Here is a 16,204-nt window from a genome sequence, read left to right as displayed (position 1 = left end):
ACTAAGTATCTATGGTGTAGTGGGTACCACGTCCGCTTCACACGCGGAAGGTTCCAAGATCGAGCCCATGTTAGTTACATATTTTGACCATCGTGATTGGGCATAAAAATAAGCTAGGTCTCTTGGAAAACTCAGCATTACTACGTATCTATGATGTAGTGTTTATCACGTCCGCTTCACAAGCGGAAGGTCCCAAGTTCGGGACCTGGTAGATACATGTTTTGTCCATCGTGATTTGGCATAAAAATAAGGTAGATCTCTTGAAAAACTCAGTGTTACAACGTATCTATGGTGTAGTGGGTATCACGTCCGATTCACGCGCGGAAGTTTCCAAGATCGAGCCCATGTTAGATACATATTTTGACCATCGTGATTGGGCATAAAAATAAGCAAGGTCTCTTGGAAAACTCAGCATTACTACGTATCTATTGTGTAGTGGCTATCACGTCCGCTTCACTAGCGGAAGGTCCCAAGTTCGGGCCCTGGTAGATACATATTTTGATTATCGTGATTGGGCATAAAAATAAGCTAGGTCTCTTGGAAAACTCAGTATTACTAAGTATCTATGGTGTAGTTGTTATCACGTCCGCTTCACACGCGGAAGGTTCCAAGATCGAGCCCATGTTAGATACATATTTTGACCATCGTGATTGGGCATAAAAATAAGCAAGGTCTCTTGGAAAACTCAGCATTACTACGTATCTATTGTGTAGTGGCTATCACGTCCGCTTCACTAGCGGAAGGTCCCAAGTTCGGGCCCTGGTAGATACATATTTTGATTATCGTGATTGGGCATAAAAATAAGCTAGGTCTCTTGGAAAACTCAGTATTACTAAGTATCTATGGTGTAGTTGTTATCACGTCCGCTTCACACGCGGAAGGTTCCAAGATCGAGCCCATGTTAGATACATATTTTTGTCCATCGTGAATAGGCAAAAAATAAGCTAGGTTTCTTGGAAAACTCAGCATTACTACGTATCTATGGTGTAGTGGTTATCACGTCCGCTTCATACGCGGAAGGTCCCAGGTTCGAGCCCTGGTAGATACATATTTTGACCATCGTGAATGTGCAAAAAAATAAGGTACGTCTCTTGGAAAACTCAGTATTACTAAGTATCTATGGTGTGGTGGTTATCACGTCCGCTTCACACGCGGAAGGTTGCAAGATCGAGCCCATGTTAGATACATATTTTGAACATCGTGATTGGGCATAAAATCAAGCTAGGTCTCTTGGAAAACTCACCATTACTACGTACCTATGGTGTAGTGGTTATCACGTCCGCTTCACAAGCGGAAGGTCCCAAGTTCGGGCCCTGGTAGATACATATTTTGATCATCGTGATTGGGCATAAAAATAAGCTAGGTCTCTTGGAAAAGTTAGTACTACTAAGTATCTATGGTCTAGTGGTTATCACGTCCGCTTCACACGCGGATGGTTCCAAGATCGAGCCCATGTTGGATACATATTTTGACCATCGTGATTGGGCATAAAAATAAGCTAGGTCTCTTGGAAAACTCAGTGTTACTACGTATCTATGGTGTAGTGGTTATCATGTCCGCTTTACACGCGGAAGGTCCCAGGTTCGAGCCCTGGTAGATACATATTTTGACCATCGTGATTGGGCAAAAAATAAGCTAGGTTTCTTGGACAAGCCAGCATTACTACGTATGTATGGTGTAGTGGTTATCACGTCCGCTTCATACGCGGAAGGTCCCAGGTTCGAGTCATGGTAGATACATATTTTGACCATCGTGGTTGGGCATAAAAATAAGCTAAGTCTCTTGGAAAACTCAGTATTACTAAGTATCTATGGTGTAGTGGGTACCACGTCCGCTTCACACGCGGAAGGTTCCAAGATCGAGCCCATGTTAGATACATATTTTGACCATCGTGATTGGGCATAAAAATAAGCTAGGTCTCTTGGAAAACTCAGCATTACTACGTATCTATGATGTAGTGGTTATCACGTCCGCTTCACAAGCGGAAGGTCCCAAGTTCGGGCCCTGGTAGATACATGTTTTGTCCATCGTGATTTGGCATAAAAATAAGGTAGATCTCTTGAAAAACTCAGTGTTACTACGTATCTATGGTGTAGTGGTTATCACGTCCGCTTTACACGCGGAAGGTTGCAAGATCGAGCCCATGTTAGATACATATTTTGAACATCGTGATTGGGCATAAAATCAAGCTAGGTCTCTTGGAAAACTCAGCATTACTACGTATCTATGGTGTAGTGGTTATCACGTCCGCTTCACAAGCGGAAGGTCCCAAGTTCGGGCCCTGGTAGATACATATTTTGATCATCGTGATTGGGCATAAAAATAAGCTAGGTCTCTTGGAAAAGTCAGTGCTACTAAGTATCTATGGTCTAGTGGTTATCACGTCCGCTTCACACGTGGATGGTTCCAAGATCGAGCCCATGTTAGATACATATTTTGACCATCGTGATTGGGCATAAAAATAAGCTAGGTCTCTTGGAAAACTCAGTGTTACTACGTATCTATGGTGTAGTGGTTATCATGTCCGCTTTACACGCGGAAGGTCCCAGGTTCGAGCCCTGGTAGATACATATTTTGACCATCGTGATTGGGCAAAAAATAAGCTAGGTTTCTTGGACAAGTCAGCATTACTACGTATGTATGGTGTAGTGGTTATCACGTCCGCTTCATACGCGGAAGGTCCCAGGTTCGAGTCATGGTAGATACATATTTTGACCATCGTGGTTGGGCATAAAAATAAGCTAAGTCTCTTGGAAAACTCAGTATTACTAAGTATCTATGGTGTAGTGGGTACCACGTCCGCTTCACACGCAGAAGGTTCCAAGATCGAGCCCATGTTAGTTACATATTTTGACCATCGTGATTGGGCATAAAAATAAGCTAGGTCTCTTGGAAAACTCAGCATTACTACGTATCTATGATGTAGTGTTTATCACGTCCGCTTCACAAGCGGAAGGTCCCAAGTTCAGGACCTGGTAGATACATGTTTTGTCCATCGTGATTTGGCATAAAAATAAGGTAGATCTCTTGAAAAACTCAGTGTTACAACGTATCTATGGTGTAGTGGGTATCACGTCCGATTCACACGCGGAAGTTTCCAAGATCGAGCCCATGTTAGATACATATTTTGACCATCGTGATTGGGCATAAAAATAAGCAAGGTCTCTTGGAAAACTCAGCATTACTACGTATCTATTGTGTAGTGGCTATCACGTCCGCTTCACTAGCGGAAGGTCCCAAGTTCGGGCCCTGGTAGATACATATTTTGATTATCGTGATTGGGCATAAAAATAAGCTAGGTCTCTTGGAAAACTCAGTATTACTAAGTATCTATGGTGTAGTTGTTATCACGTCCGCTTCACACGCGGAAGGTTCCAAGATCGAGCCCATGTTAGATACATATTTTTGTCCATCGTGAATAGGCAAAAAATAAGCTAGGTTTCTTGGAAAACTCAGCATTACTACGTATCTATGGTGTAGTGGTTATCACGTCCGCTTCATACGCGGAAGGTCCCAGGTTCGAGCCCTGGTAGATACATATTTTGACCATCGTGAATGTGCAAAAAAATAAGGTACGTCTCTTGGAAAACTCAGTATTACTAAGTATCTATGGTGTAGTGGTTATCACGTCCGCTTCACACGCGGAAGGTTGCAAGATCGAGCCCATGTTAGATACATATTTTGAACATCGTGATTGGGCATAAAATCAAGCTAGGTCTCTTGGAAAACTCAGCATTACTACGTATCTATGGTGTAGTGGTTATCACGTCCGCTTCACAAGCGGAAGGTCCCAAGTTCGGGCCCTGGTAGATACATATTTTGATCATCGTGATTGGGCATAAAAATAAGCTAGGTCTCTTGGAAAAGTCAGTGCTACTAAGTATCTATGGTCTAGTGGTTATCACGTCCGCTTCACACGTGGATGGTTCCAAGATCGAGCCCATGTTAGATACATATTTTGACCATCGTGATTGGGCATAAAAATAAGCTAGGTCTCTTGGAAAACTCAGTGTTACTACGTATCTATGGTGTAGTGGTTATCATGTCCGCTTTACACGCGGAAGGTCCCAGGTTCGAGCCCTGGTAGATACATATTTTGACCATCGTGATTGGGCAAAAAATAAGCTAGGTTTCTTGGACAAGTCAGCATTACTACGTATGTATGGTGTAGTGGTTATCACGTCCGCTTCATACGCGGAAGGTCCCAGGTTCGAGTCATGGTAGATACATATTTTGACCATCGTGGTTGGGCATAAAAATAAGCTAAGTCTCTTGGAAAACTCAGTATTACTAAGTATCTATGGTGTAGTGGGTACCACGTCCGCTTCACACGCAGAAGGTTCCAAGGTCGAGCCCATGTTAGTTACATATTTTGACCATCGTGATTGGGCATAAAAATAAGCTAGGTCTCTTGGAAAACTCAGCATTACTACGTATCTATGATGTAGTGTTTATCACGTCCGCTTCACAAGCGGAAGGTCCCAAGTTCAGGACCTGGTAGATACATGTTTTGTCCATCGTGATTTGGCATAAAAATAAGGTAGATCTCTTGAAAAACTCAGTGTTACAACGTATCTATGGTGTAGTGGGTATCACGTCCGATTCACACGCGGAAGTTTCCAAGATCGAGCCCATGTTAGATACATATTTTGACCATCGTGATTGGGCATAAAAATAAGCAAGGTCTCTTGGAAAACTCAGCATTACTACGTATCTATTGTGTAGTGGCTATCACGTCCGCTTCACTAGCGGAAGGTCCCAAGTTCGGGCCCTGGTAGATACATATTTTGATTATCGTGATTGGGCATAAAAATAAGCTAGGTCTCTTGGAAAACTCAGCATTACTACGTATCTATGGTGTAGTGGTTATCACGTCCGCTTCACAAGCGGAAGGTCCCAAGTTCGGGCCCTGGTAGATACATGTTTTGTCCATCGTGATTTGGCATAAAAATAAGGTAGATCTCTTGAAAAACTCAGTGTTACTACGTATCTATGGTGTAGTGGTTATCACGTCCGCTTTACACGCGGAAGGTCCCAGGTTCGAGCCCTGGTAGATACATATTTTGACCATCGTGATTGTGCAAAAAAATAAGCTAGGTCTCTTGGAAAACTCAGTATTACTTAGTATCTATGGTGTAGTGGTTATCACGTCCGCTTCACACGCGGAAGGTTGCAAGATCGAGCCCATGTTAGATACATATTTTGAACATCGTGATTGGGCATAAAATCAAGCTAGGTCTCTTGGAAAACTCAGCATTACTACGTATCTATGGTGTAGTGGTTATCACGTCCGCTTCACAAGCGGAAGGTCCCAAGTTCGGGCCCTGGTAGATACATATTTTGATCATCGTGATTGGGCATAAAAATAAGCTAGGTCTCTTGGAAAAGTCAGTGCTACTAAGTATCTATGGTCTAGTGGTTATCACGTCCGCTTCACACGTGGATGGTTCCAAGATCGAGCCCATGTTAGATACATATTTTGACCATCGTGATTGGGCATAAAAATAAGCTAGGTCTCTTGGAAAACTCAGTGTTACTACGTATATATGGTGTAGTGGTTATCACGTCCGCTTTACACGCGGAAGGTCCCAGGTTCGAGCCCTGGTAGGTACATATTTTGACCATCGTGATTGGGCAAAAAATAAGCTAGGTTTCTTGGAAAAATCAGCATTACTACGTATCTATGGTCTAGTGGTTATCACGTCCGCTTCACAAGCAGAAGGTTGCAAGATCGAGCCCATGTTAGATACATATTTTGACCATCGTGATTGGGCATAAAATCAAGCTAGGTCTCTTGGAAAACTCAGCATTTCTACGTATCTATGGTGTAGTGGTTATCACGTCAGCTTCACAAGCGGAAGGTCCCAAGTTCGGGCCCTGGTAGATACATATTTTGACCATCGTGATTGGGCATAAAAATAAGCTAGGTCTCTTGGAAAACTCAGTATTACTAAGTATCTATGGTGTAGTGGTTATCACGTCCGCTTCACACGCGGAAGGTTCCAAGATCGAGCCCATGTTAGATACATATTTTGTCCATCGTGAATAGGCAAAAAAAAAGCTAGGTTTCTTGGAAAACTCAGCATTACTACGTATCTATGGTGTAGTGGTTATCACGTCCGCTTCATACGCGGAAGGTCCCAGGTTCGAGCCCTGGTAGATACATATTTTGACCATCGTGATTGTGCAAAAAAATAAGCTAGGTCTCTTGGAAAACTCAGTCTTACTGAGTATCTATGGTGTAGTGGTTATCACGTCCGCTTCACACGCGGAAGGTTGCAAGATCGAGCCCATGTTAGATACATATTTTGACCATCGTGATTGGGCATAAAATCAAGCTAGGTCTCTTGGAAAACTCAGCATTACTACGTATCTATGGTGTAGTGGTTATCGCGTCCGCTTCACAAGCGGAAGGTCCCAAGTTCGGGCCCTGGTAGATACATATTTTGATCATCGTGATTGGGCATTAAAATAAGCTAGGTCTCTTGGAAAAGTTAGTACTACTAAGTATCTATGGTGTAGTGGGTATCACGTCCGCTTCACACGTGGAAGGTTCCAAGATCGAGCCCATGTTAGATACATATTTTGACCATCGTGATTGGGCATAAAAATAAGCTAGGTCTCTTGGAAAACTCAGTGTTACAACGTATCTATGGTGTAGTGGGTATCACGTCCGATTCACACGCGGAAGTTTCCAAGATCGAGCCCATGTTAGATACATATTTTGACCATCGTGATTGGGCATAAAAATAAGCTAGGTCTCCTGGAAAACTCAGTATTACTAAGTATCTATGGTGTAGTGGTTATCACGTCCGCTTCACACGAGGAAGGTTGCAAGATCGAGCCCATGTTAGATACATATTTTGACCATCGTGATTGGGCATAAAATCAAGCTAGGTCTCTTGGAAAACTCAGCATTACTACGTATCTATGGTGTAGTGGTTATCACGTCCGCTTCACAAGCGGAAGGTCCCAAGTTCGGGCCCTGGTAGATACATATTTTGATCATCGTGATTGGGCATAAAAATAAGCTAGGTCTCTTGGAAAAGTCAGTGCTACTAAGTATCTATGGTCTAGTGGTTATCACGTCCGCTTCACACGTGGATGGTTCCAAGATCGAGCCCATGTTAGATACATATTTTGACCATCGTGATTGGGCATAAAAATAAGCTAGGTCTCTTGGAAAACTCAGTGTTACTACGTATATATGGTGTAGTGGTTATCACGTCCGCTTTACACGCGGAAGGTCCCAGGTTCGAGCCCTGGTAGGTACATATTTTGACCATCGTGATTGGGCAAAAAATAAGCTAGGTTTCTTGGAAAAATCAGCATTGCTACGTATCTATGGTCTAGTGGTTATCACGTCCGCTTCACAAGCAGAAGGTTGCAAGATCGAGCCCATGTTAGATACATATTTTGACCATCGTGATTGGGCATAAAATCAAGCTAGGTCTCTTGGAAAACTCAGCATTTCTACGTATCTATGGTGTAGTGGTTATCACGTCAGCTTCACAAGCGGAAGGTCCCAAGTTCGGGCCCTGGTAGATACATATTTTGACCATCGTGATTGGGCATAAAAATAAGCTAGGTCTCTTGGAAAACTCAGTATTACTAAGTATCTATGGTGTAGTGGTTATCACGTCCGCTTCACACGCGGAAGGTTCCAAGATCGAGCCCATGTTAGATACATATTTTGTCCATCGTGAATAGGCAAAAAAAAAGCTAGGTTTCTTGGAAAACTCAGCATTACTACGTATCTATGGTGTAGTGGTTATCACGTCCACTTCATACGCGGAAGGTCCCAGGTTCGAGCCCTGGTAGATACATATTTTGACCATCGTGATTGTGCAAAAAAATAAGCTAGGTCTCTTGGAAAACTCAGTATTACTGAGTATCTATGGTGTAGTGGTTATCACGTCCGCTTCACACGCGGAAGGTTGCAAGATCGAGCCCATGTTAGATACATATTTTGACCATCGTGATTGGGCATAAAATCAAGCTAGGTCTCTTGGAAAACTCAGCATTACTACGTATCTATGGTGTAGTGGTTATCGCGTCCGCTTCACAAGCGGAAGGTCCCAAGTTCGGGCCCTGGTAGATACATATTTTGATCATCGTGATTGGGCATTAAAATAAGCTAGGTCTCTTGGAAAAGTTAATACTACTAAGTATCTATGGTGTAGTGGGTATCACGTCCGCTTCACACGTGGAAGGTTCCAAGATCGAGCCCATGTTAGATACATATTTTGACCATCGTGATTGGGCATAAAAATAAGCTAGGTCTCTTGGAAAACTCAGTGTTACAACGTATCTATGGTGTAGTGGGTATCACGTCCGATTCACACGCGGAAGTTTCCAAGATCGAGCCCATGTTAGATACATATTTTGACCATCGTGATTGGGCATAAAAATAAGCTAGGTCTCCTGGAAAACTCAGTATTACTAAGTATCTATGGTGTAGTGGTTATCACGTCCGCTTCACACGAGGAAGGTTGCAAGATCGAGCCCATGTTAGATACATATTTTGACCATCGTGATTGGGCATAAAATCAAGCTAGGTCTCTTGGAAAACTCAACATTACTACGTATCTATGGTGTAGTGGTTATCACGTCCGCTTCACAAGCGGAAGGTACCAAGATCGAGCCCATGTTAGATACATATTTTGACCATCGTGATTGGGCATAAAAATAAGCTAGGTCTCCTGGAAAACTCAGTATTACTAAGTATCTATGGTGTAGTGGTTATCACGTCCGCTTCACACGAGGAAGGTTGCAAGATCGAGCCGATGTTAGATACATATTTTGACCATCGTGATTGGGCATAAAATCAAGCTAGGTCTCTTGGAAAACTCAGCATTACTACGTATCTATGGTGTAGTGGTTATCACGTCCGCTTCACAAGCGGAAGGTACAAAGATCGAACCCATGTTAGATACATATTTTGACCATCGTGATTGGGCATAAAAATAAGCTAGGTCTCTTGGAAAACTCAGTATTACTAAGTATCTATGGTGTAGTGGGTATAACGTCCACTTCACACGCGGAAGGTTCCAAGATCGAGCCCATGTTAGATACATATTTTGACCATCGTGATTGGGCATAAAAATAAGCTACGTTTCTTGGAAAACTCAGCATTACTACGTATCTATGGTGTAGTGGTTATCACGTCCGCTTCATACGCGGAAGGTTCCAAGATCGAGCCCATGTTAGATAAATATTTTGTCCATCGTGAATGGGCAAAAAATAAGCTAGGTTTCTTGGACAAGTCAGCATTACTACGTATGTATGATGTAGTGGTTATCACGTCCGCTTCATACGCGGAAGGTCCCAGGTTCGAGTCCTGGTAGATACATATTTTGACCATCGTGATTGGGCATAAAAATAAGCTAGGTCTCTTGGAAAACTCAGTATTACTAAGTATCTATGGTGTAGTGGGTATCACGTCCGCTTCACACGCGGAAGGTTCCAAGATCGAGCCCATGTTAGATACATATTTTGACCATCGTGATTGGGCATAAAAATAAGCTAGGTCTCTTGGAAAACTCAGTGTTACTACGTATCTATGGTGTAGTGGTTATCATGTCCGCTTTACACGCGGAAGGTCTCAGGTTCGAGCCCTGGTAGATACATATTTTGACCATCGTGATTGGGCAAAAAATAAGCTAGGTTTCTTGGACAAGTCAGCATTACTACGTATGTATGGTGTAGTGGTTATCACGTCCGCTTCATACGCGGAAGGTCCCAGGTTCGAGTCATGGTAGATACACATTTTGACCATCGTGGTTGGGCATAAAAATAAGCTAAGTCTCTTGGAAAACTCAGCATTACTAAGTATCTATGGTGTAGTGGGTACCACGTCCGCTTCACACGCGGAAGGTTCCAAGATCGAGCCCATGTTAGATACATATTTTGACCATCGTGATTGGGCATAAAAATAAGCTAGGTCTCTTGGAAAACTCAGCATTACTACGTATCTATGGTGTAGTGGTTATCACGTCCGCTTCACAAGCGGAAGGTCCCAAGTTCGGGCCCTGGTAGATACATGTTTTGTCCATCGTGATTTGGCATAAAAATAAGGTAGATCTCTTGAAAAACTCAGTGTTACTACGTATCTATGGTGTAGTGGTTATCACGTCCGCTTTACACGCGGAAGGTCCCAGGTTCGAGCCCTGGTAGATACATATTTTGACCATCGTGATTGTGCAAAAAAATAAGCTAGGTCTCTTGGAAAACTCAGTATTACTTAGTATCTATGGTGTAGTGGTTATCACGTCCGCTTCACACGCGGAAGGTTGCAAGATCGAGCCCATGTTAGATACATATTTTGAACATCGTGATTGGGCATAAAATCAAGCTAGGTCTCTTGGAAAACTCAGCATTACTACGTATCTATGGTGTAGTGGTTATCACGTCCGCTTCACAAGCGGAAGGTCCCAAGTTCGGGCCCTGGTAGATACATATTTTGATCATCGTGATTGGGCATAAAAATAAGCTAGGTCTCTTGGAAAAGTCAGTGCTACTAAGTATCTATGGTCTAGTGGTTATCACGTCCGCTTCACACGTGGATGGTTCCAAGATCGAGCCCATGTTAGATACATATTTTGACCATCGTGATTGGGCATAAAAATAAGCTAGGTCTCTTGGAAAACTCAGTGTTACTACGTATATATGGTGTAGTGGTTATCACGTCCGCTTTACACGCGGAAGGTCCCAGGTTCGAGCCCTGGTAGGTACATATTTTGACCATCGTGATTGGGCAAAGAATAAGCTAGGTTTCTTGGAAAAATCAGCATTACTACGTATCTATGGTCTAGTGGTTATCACGTCCGCTTCACAAGCAGAAGGTTGCAAGATCGAGCCCATGTTAGATACATATTTTGACCATCATGATTGGGCATAAAATCAAGCTAGGTCTCTTGGAAAACTCAGCATTTCTACGTATCTATGGTGTAGTGGTTATCACGTCAGCTTCACAAGCGGAAGGTCCCAAGTTCGGGCCCTGGTAGATACATATTTTGACCATCGTGATTGGGCATAAAAATAAGCTAGGTCTCTTGGAAAACTCAGTATTACTAAGTATCTATGGTGTAGTGGTTATCACGTCCGCTTCACACGCGGAAGGTTCCAAGATCGAGCCCATGTTAGATACATATTTTGTCCATCGTGAATAGGCAAAAAAAAAAGCTAGGTTTCTTGGAAAACTCAGCATTACTACGTATCTATGGTGTAGTGGTTATCACGTCCGCTTCATACGCGGAAGGTCCCAGGTTCGAGCCCTGGTAGATACATATTTTGACCATCGTGATTGTGCAAAAAAATAAGCTAGGTCTCTTGGAAAACTCAGTATTACTGAGTATCTATGGTGTAGTGGTTATCACGTCCGCTTCACACGCGGAAGGTTGCAAGATCGAGCCCATGTTAGATACATATTTTGACCATCGTGATTGGGCATAAAATCAAGCTAGGTCTCTTGGAAAACTCAGCATTACTACGTATCTATGGTGTAGTGGTTATCGCGTCCGCTTCACAAGCGGAAGGTCCCAAGTTCGGGCCCTGGTAGATACATATTTTGATCATCGTGATTGGGCATTAAAATAAGCTAGGTCTCTTGGAAAAGTTAGTACTACTAAGTATCTATGGTGTAGTGGGTATCACGTCCGCTTCACACGTGGAAGGTTCCAAGATCGAGCCCATGTTAGATACATATTTTGACCATCGTGATTGGGCATAAAAATAAGCTAGGTCTCTTGGAAAACTCAGTGTTACAACGTATCTATGGTGTAGTGGGTATCACGTCCGATTCACACGCGGAAGTTTCCAAGATCGAGCCCATGTTAGATACATATTTTGACCATCGTGATTGGGCATAAAAATAAGCTAGGTCTCCTGGAAAACTCAGTATTACTAAGTATCTATGGTGTAGTGGTTATCACGTCCGCTTCACACGAGGAAGGTTGCAAGATCGAGCCCATGTTAGATACATATTTTGACCATCGTGATTGGGCATAAAATCAAGCTAGGTCTCTTGGAAAACTCAGCATTACTACGTATCTATGGTGTAGTGGTTATCACGTCCGCTTCACAAGCGGAAGGTCCCAAGTTCGGGCCCTGGTAGATACATATTTTGATCATCGTGATTGGGCATAAAAATAAGCTAGGTCTCTTGGAAAAGTCAGTGCTACTAAGTATCTATGGTCTAGTGGTTATCACGTCCGCTTCACACGTGGATGGTTCCAAGATCGAGCCCATGTTAGATACATATTTTGACCATCGTGATTGGGCATAAAAATAAGCTAGGTCTCTTGGAAAACTCAGTGTTACTACGTATATATGGTGTAGTGGTTATCACGTCCTCTTTACACGCGGAAGGTCCCAGGTTCGAGCCCTGGTAGGTACATATTTTGACCATCGTGATTGGGCAAAAAATAAGCTAGGTTTCTTGGAAAAATCAGCATTACTACGTATCTATGGTCTAGTGGTTATCACGTCCGCTTCACAAGCAGAAGGTTGCAAGATCGAGCCCATGTTAGATACATATTTTGACCATCGTGATTGGGCATAAAATCAAGCTAGGTCTCTTGGAAAACTCAGCATTTCTACGTATCTATGGTGTAGTGGTTATCACGTCAGCTTCACAAGCGGAAGGTCCCAAGTTCGGGCCCTGGTAGATACATATTTTGACCATCGTGATTGGGCATAAAAATAAGCTAGGTCTCTTGGAAAACTCAGTATTACTAAGTATCTATGGTGTAGTGGTTATCACGTCCGCTTCACACGCGGAAGGTTCCAAGATCGAGCCCATGTTAGATACATATTTTGTCCATCGTGAATAGGCAAAAAAAAAGCTAGGTTTCTTGGAAAACTCAGCATTACTACGTATCTATGGGGTAGTGGTTATCACGTCCACTTCATACGCGGAAGGTCCCAGGTTCGAGCCCTGGTAGATACATATTTTGACCATCGTGATTGTGCAAAAAAATAAGCTAGGTCTCTTGGAAAACTCAGTATTACTGAGTATCTATGGTGTAGTGGTTATCACGTCCGCTTCACACGCGGAAGGTTGCAAGATCGAGCCCATGTTAGATACATATTTTGACCATCGTGATTGGGCATAAAATCAAGCTAGGTCTCTTGGAAAACTCAGCATTACTACGTATCTATGGTGTAGTGGTTATCGCGTCCGCTTCACAAGCGGAAGGTCCCAAGTTCGGGCCCTGGTAGATACATATTTTGATCATCGTGATTGGGCATTAAAATAAGCTAGGTCTCTTGGAAAAGTTAATACTACTAAGTATCTATGGTGTAGTGGGTATCACGTCCGCTTCACACGTGGAAGGTTCCAAGATCGAGCCCATGTTAGATACATATTTTGACCATCGTGATTGGGCATAAAAATAAGCTAGGTCTCTTGGAAAACTCAGTGTTACAACGTATCTATGGTGTAGTGGGTATCACGTCCGATTCACACGCGGAAGTTTCCAAGATCGAGCCCATGTTAGATACATATTTTGACCATCGTGATTGGGCATAAAAATAAGCTAGGTCTCCTGGAAAACTCAGTATTACTAAGTATCTATGGTGTAGTGGTTATCACGTCCGCTTCACACGAGGAAGGTTGCAAGATCGAGCCCATGTTAGATACATATTTTGACCATCGTGATTGGGCATAAAATCAAGCTAGGTCTCTTGGAAAACTCAACATTACTACGTATCTATGGTGTAGTGGTTATCACGTCCGCTTCACAAGCGGAAGGTACCAAGATCGAGCCCATGTTAGATACATATTTTGACCATCGTGATTGGGCATAAAAATAAGCTAGGTCTCCTGGAAAACTCAGTATTACTAAGTATCTATGGTGTAGTGGTTATCACGTCCGCTTCACACGAGGAAGGTTGCAAGATCGAGCCGATGTTAGATACATATTTTGACCATCGTGATTGGGCATAAAATCAAGCTAGGTCTCTTGGAAAACTCAGCATTACTACGTATCTATGGTGTAGTGGTTATCACGTCCGCTTCACAAGCGGAAGGTACAAAGATCGAACCCATGTTAGATACATATTTTGACCATCGTGATTGGGCATAAAAATAAGCTAGGTCTCTTGGAAAACTCAGTATTACTAAGTATCTATGGTGTAGTGGGTATAACGTCCACTTCACACGCGGAAGGTTCCAAGATCGAGCCCATGTTAGATACATATTTTGACCATCGTGATTGGGCATAAAAATAAGCTACGTTTCTTGGAAAACTCAGCATTACTACGTATCTATGGTGTAGTGGTTATCACGTCCGCTTCATACGCGGAAGGTTCCAAGATCGAGCCCATGTTAGATAAATATTTTGTCCATCGTGAATGGGCAAAAAATAAGCTAGGTTTCTTGGACAAGTCAGCATTACTACGTATGTATGGTGTAGTGGTTATCACGTCCGCTTCATACGCGGAAGGTCCCAGGTTCGAGTCCTGGTAGATACATATTTTGACCATCGTGATTGGGCATAAAAATAAGCTATGTCTCTTGGAAAACTCAGCATTACTACGTATCTATGGTGTAGTGGTTATCACGTCCGCTTCACAAGCGGAAGGTCCCAAGTTAGGGCCCTGGTAGATACATGTTTTGTCCATCGTGATTTGGCATAAAAATTGTTGAAATAATCTATTCTAGTGTCGTTGTTAATGAATGAGTTTTATTTAATTCAAGTTAAATTATAATAAAGTATAACATTAGTAGAAATAAATAACAAATTATCTAAGCCTAACCATAGCCTAACCGGCAAACACCAGAACTCGGAAGCAACTACTTTACACCCCAAAATGGGAAACAGCAAGTAAACAAAGGGGGCGTGGCCAACCGGGGTCAAGGGTCTAATTTCGTTGCTTATCTCTAGTCTACAAAAAAACATTATGTCTAATACTCCCCTTTGACTAAGATAATCTTACGAAACGGTATCATAATTAAGCTAACATAGATTCATTAATACACAAAATTCTAGAAATTTTCTTTTCGGTAACAACTTTGTGAAAATATCTGCAATATTATCATTTGTACGTACAAAAACTAGGTTAAACAACTTATTATTTAAACAATCACGAACAAAATGAAATCTCAAATGTATGTGTTTAGAGCGGTTATTCTCAATTACATTCTTGGCAAAGTCATTTGCAGCTTGATTATCACAGTACACTCTGGTTAAGCTTAATTTCAGTTCATCGGGGCAGCATTGTTTGTGAAGTTCATTCATGATCGGAGACAACCAGGCTATTTCTTTCGCTAATTCCGCTAGTGCTATATACTCGGACTCCATTGAAGACAAGGCAACGCAGGACTGCTTGCTTGATCGCCACTGGACTGGGTTGTTTCCGATGTTGACAATGAACCCACTGGTGGATTTGCGGTCCTCTGTATCCGAAGCCCAAGAGGCATCAGAATATGCGATTAGACCTGCATCCGATGTCTTGTGATAATGCAAGGAATAATCTTGGGTGTCAATCACGTACTGGAGGACTCTTCTTAGGTATGCACTATGACGCTTCCCGGGATTCGAAGAGAATTTTGCCAGGCATGACACTACGAATGTTATGTCTGGTCTCGTTCGCTGCGACAGATAAAGGAGGGTTCCAATGATTCTCCTATATCCATCTTCTTCTCCTGGTTGGTGGTGTTCGTTTCTTGTTAAGCATGTTCCATTCGGGAGTGGGATATCCAATTTCTTGTCTGATGTTTCCATTGCAAATTGTTTCTTGATTATCTCTATGTATCGTTGTTGATGTCTTTTTGCTTCGCCTGATCTGGGAAATTCAAATTCTACTCCGAGGAAATAGTGGAGCTCTCCTAAATCCGTGACCTCAAATACGGAGTTGAGTTGGCAGAGGAGCTTCTTCATCGTATCACTTGTCGTGGTAAAGAGGATGATATCATCTACGTAGACTATTAATACCGCTTGCGATCCATATCGGTATAGGCAATTACAACCTAAGACTTTCGTATATCCAAGTTTGGCCAATGTGGCATCCAATTCCCTCACCATTGGTGGCCGCTCTGCTTTAACCCATAGAGTGCTTTATTCAGGTGCCATACGGTATCTCCTGTTTCTGTAGCATAACCCTCTGGTTCGGCAACATGGATGTCTTCTTCAAGGCTACCGTAGAGATATGCGCTCTTTATGTCTAGCTGTCTGTGCTGCCATTCTAGACAAGTGACAAA

The 16,204-nt window shown here is 42.6% G+C and overlaps 33 non-coding genes across 33 annotated transcripts; all 33 read left to right on the top strand.

Moving 5' to 3' along the window:
• Window positions 1-975: 975 nt before the first annotated feature.
• Window positions 976-1,048, top strand: TRNAM-CAU (transfer RNA methionine (anticodon CAU)). The gene has a single exon. It is a non-coding gene; the product is annotated as a tRNA-Met (tRNA).
• A 204-nt stretch (window positions 1,049-1,252) lies between these two features.
• TRNAV-CAC (transfer RNA valine (anticodon CAC)) lies at window positions 1,253-1,325 on the top strand. Its single transcript has one exon. It is a non-coding gene; the product is annotated as a tRNA-Val (tRNA).
• A 204-nt stretch (window positions 1,326-1,529) lies between these two features.
• On the top strand, window positions 1,530-1,602 carry TRNAV-UAC (transfer RNA valine (anticodon UAC)). Its single transcript has one exon. It is a non-coding gene; the product is annotated as a tRNA-Val (tRNA).
• A 64-nt stretch (window positions 1,603-1,666) lies between these two features.
• On the top strand, window positions 1,667-1,739 carry TRNAM-CAU (transfer RNA methionine (anticodon CAU)). The gene has a single exon. It is a non-coding gene; the product is annotated as a tRNA-Met (tRNA).
• Window positions 1,740-2,220: 481 nt separating this feature from the next.
• Window positions 2,221-2,293, top strand: TRNAV-CAC (transfer RNA valine (anticodon CAC)). The gene has a single exon. It is a non-coding gene; the product is annotated as a tRNA-Val (tRNA).
• A 204-nt stretch (window positions 2,294-2,497) lies between these two features.
• On the top strand, window positions 2,498-2,570 carry TRNAV-UAC (transfer RNA valine (anticodon UAC)). Its single transcript has one exon. It is a non-coding gene; the product is annotated as a tRNA-Val (tRNA).
• A 64-nt stretch (window positions 2,571-2,634) lies between these two features.
• TRNAM-CAU (transfer RNA methionine (anticodon CAU)) lies at window positions 2,635-2,707 on the top strand. The gene has a single exon. It is a non-coding gene; the product is annotated as a tRNA-Met (tRNA).
• A 758-nt stretch (window positions 2,708-3,465) lies between these two features.
• Window positions 3,466-3,538, top strand: TRNAM-CAU (transfer RNA methionine (anticodon CAU)). Its single transcript has one exon. It is a non-coding gene; the product is annotated as a tRNA-Met (tRNA).
• A 204-nt stretch (window positions 3,539-3,742) lies between these two features.
• TRNAV-CAC (transfer RNA valine (anticodon CAC)) lies at window positions 3,743-3,815 on the top strand. The gene has a single exon. It is a non-coding gene; the product is annotated as a tRNA-Val (tRNA).
• Window positions 3,816-4,019: 204 nt separating this feature from the next.
• On the top strand, window positions 4,020-4,092 carry TRNAV-UAC (transfer RNA valine (anticodon UAC)). Its single transcript has one exon. It is a non-coding gene; the product is annotated as a tRNA-Val (tRNA).
• A 64-nt stretch (window positions 4,093-4,156) lies between these two features.
• TRNAM-CAU (transfer RNA methionine (anticodon CAU)) lies at window positions 4,157-4,229 on the top strand. Its single transcript has one exon. It is a non-coding gene; the product is annotated as a tRNA-Met (tRNA).
• A 619-nt stretch (window positions 4,230-4,848) lies between these two features.
• On the top strand, window positions 4,849-4,921 carry TRNAV-CAC (transfer RNA valine (anticodon CAC)). Its single transcript has one exon. It is a non-coding gene; the product is annotated as a tRNA-Val (tRNA).
• Window positions 4,922-4,986: 65 nt separating this feature from the next.
• Window positions 4,987-5,059, top strand: TRNAV-UAC (transfer RNA valine (anticodon UAC)). Its single transcript has one exon. It is a non-coding gene; the product is annotated as a tRNA-Val (tRNA).
• A 204-nt stretch (window positions 5,060-5,263) lies between these two features.
• On the top strand, window positions 5,264-5,336 carry TRNAV-CAC (transfer RNA valine (anticodon CAC)). Its single transcript has one exon. It is a non-coding gene; the product is annotated as a tRNA-Val (tRNA).
• A 204-nt stretch (window positions 5,337-5,540) lies between these two features.
• On the top strand, window positions 5,541-5,613 carry TRNAV-UAC (transfer RNA valine (anticodon UAC)). The gene has a single exon. It is a non-coding gene; the product is annotated as a tRNA-Val (tRNA).
• Window positions 5,614-6,092: 479 nt separating this feature from the next.
• Window positions 6,093-6,165, top strand: TRNAM-CAU (transfer RNA methionine (anticodon CAU)). The gene has a single exon. It is a non-coding gene; the product is annotated as a tRNA-Met (tRNA).
• Window positions 6,166-6,369: 204 nt separating this feature from the next.
• Window positions 6,370-6,442, top strand: TRNAV-CAC (transfer RNA valine (anticodon CAC)). Its single transcript has one exon. It is a non-coding gene; the product is annotated as a tRNA-Val (tRNA).
• Window positions 6,443-6,924: 482 nt separating this feature from the next.
• On the top strand, window positions 6,925-6,997 carry TRNAV-CAC (transfer RNA valine (anticodon CAC)). The gene has a single exon. It is a non-coding gene; the product is annotated as a tRNA-Val (tRNA).
• Window positions 6,998-7,201: 204 nt separating this feature from the next.
• TRNAV-UAC (transfer RNA valine (anticodon UAC)) lies at window positions 7,202-7,274 on the top strand. The gene has a single exon. It is a non-coding gene; the product is annotated as a tRNA-Val (tRNA).
• A 479-nt stretch (window positions 7,275-7,753) lies between these two features.
• On the top strand, window positions 7,754-7,826 carry TRNAM-CAU (transfer RNA methionine (anticodon CAU)). Its single transcript has one exon. It is a non-coding gene; the product is annotated as a tRNA-Met (tRNA).
• A 204-nt stretch (window positions 7,827-8,030) lies between these two features.
• TRNAV-CAC (transfer RNA valine (anticodon CAC)) lies at window positions 8,031-8,103 on the top strand. Its single transcript has one exon. It is a non-coding gene; the product is annotated as a tRNA-Val (tRNA).
• A 1,453-nt stretch (window positions 8,104-9,556) lies between these two features.
• On the top strand, window positions 9,557-9,629 carry TRNAV-UAC (transfer RNA valine (anticodon UAC)). Its single transcript has one exon. It is a non-coding gene; the product is annotated as a tRNA-Val (tRNA).
• Window positions 9,630-9,693: 64 nt separating this feature from the next.
• TRNAM-CAU (transfer RNA methionine (anticodon CAU)) lies at window positions 9,694-9,766 on the top strand. The gene has a single exon. It is a non-coding gene; the product is annotated as a tRNA-Met (tRNA).
• Window positions 9,767-9,970: 204 nt separating this feature from the next.
• Window positions 9,971-10,043, top strand: TRNAV-CAC (transfer RNA valine (anticodon CAC)). Its single transcript has one exon. It is a non-coding gene; the product is annotated as a tRNA-Val (tRNA).
• Window positions 10,044-10,108: 65 nt separating this feature from the next.
• TRNAV-UAC (transfer RNA valine (anticodon UAC)) lies at window positions 10,109-10,181 on the top strand. The gene has a single exon. It is a non-coding gene; the product is annotated as a tRNA-Val (tRNA).
• A 204-nt stretch (window positions 10,182-10,385) lies between these two features.
• Window positions 10,386-10,458, top strand: TRNAV-CAC (transfer RNA valine (anticodon CAC)). Its single transcript has one exon. It is a non-coding gene; the product is annotated as a tRNA-Val (tRNA).
• A 204-nt stretch (window positions 10,459-10,662) lies between these two features.
• TRNAV-UAC (transfer RNA valine (anticodon UAC)) lies at window positions 10,663-10,735 on the top strand. Its single transcript has one exon. It is a non-coding gene; the product is annotated as a tRNA-Val (tRNA).
• A 480-nt stretch (window positions 10,736-11,215) lies between these two features.
• On the top strand, window positions 11,216-11,288 carry TRNAM-CAU (transfer RNA methionine (anticodon CAU)). Its single transcript has one exon. It is a non-coding gene; the product is annotated as a tRNA-Met (tRNA).
• Window positions 11,289-11,492: 204 nt separating this feature from the next.
• TRNAV-CAC (transfer RNA valine (anticodon CAC)) lies at window positions 11,493-11,565 on the top strand. Its single transcript has one exon. It is a non-coding gene; the product is annotated as a tRNA-Val (tRNA).
• A 482-nt stretch (window positions 11,566-12,047) lies between these two features.
• Window positions 12,048-12,120, top strand: TRNAV-CAC (transfer RNA valine (anticodon CAC)). Its single transcript has one exon. It is a non-coding gene; the product is annotated as a tRNA-Val (tRNA).
• A 1,033-nt stretch (window positions 12,121-13,153) lies between these two features.
• On the top strand, window positions 13,154-13,226 carry TRNAV-CAC (transfer RNA valine (anticodon CAC)). The gene has a single exon. It is a non-coding gene; the product is annotated as a tRNA-Val (tRNA).
• A 1,176-nt stretch (window positions 13,227-14,402) lies between these two features.
• Window positions 14,403-14,475, top strand: TRNAM-CAU (transfer RNA methionine (anticodon CAU)). Its single transcript has one exon. It is a non-coding gene; the product is annotated as a tRNA-Met (tRNA).
• A 65-nt stretch (window positions 14,476-14,540) lies between these two features.
• On the top strand, window positions 14,541-14,613 carry TRNAV-CAC (transfer RNA valine (anticodon CAC)). Its single transcript has one exon. It is a non-coding gene; the product is annotated as a tRNA-Val (tRNA).
• The last annotated feature ends 1,591 nt before the right edge of the window (window positions 14,614-16,204 follow it).

The sequence above is a fragment of the Phalangium opilio genome, unplaced genomic scaffold (genome assembly GCF_054372755.1).
Source record: "Phalangium opilio isolate 3A_F unplaced genomic scaffold, DU_Popi_V2 ptg000106l_1, whole genome shotgun sequence".
NCBI lineage: Eukaryota > Metazoa > Arthropoda > Arachnida > Opiliones > Phalangiidae > Phalangium > Phalangium opilio.
This window is presented reverse-complemented; position numbering and strand designations above follow the sequence as displayed.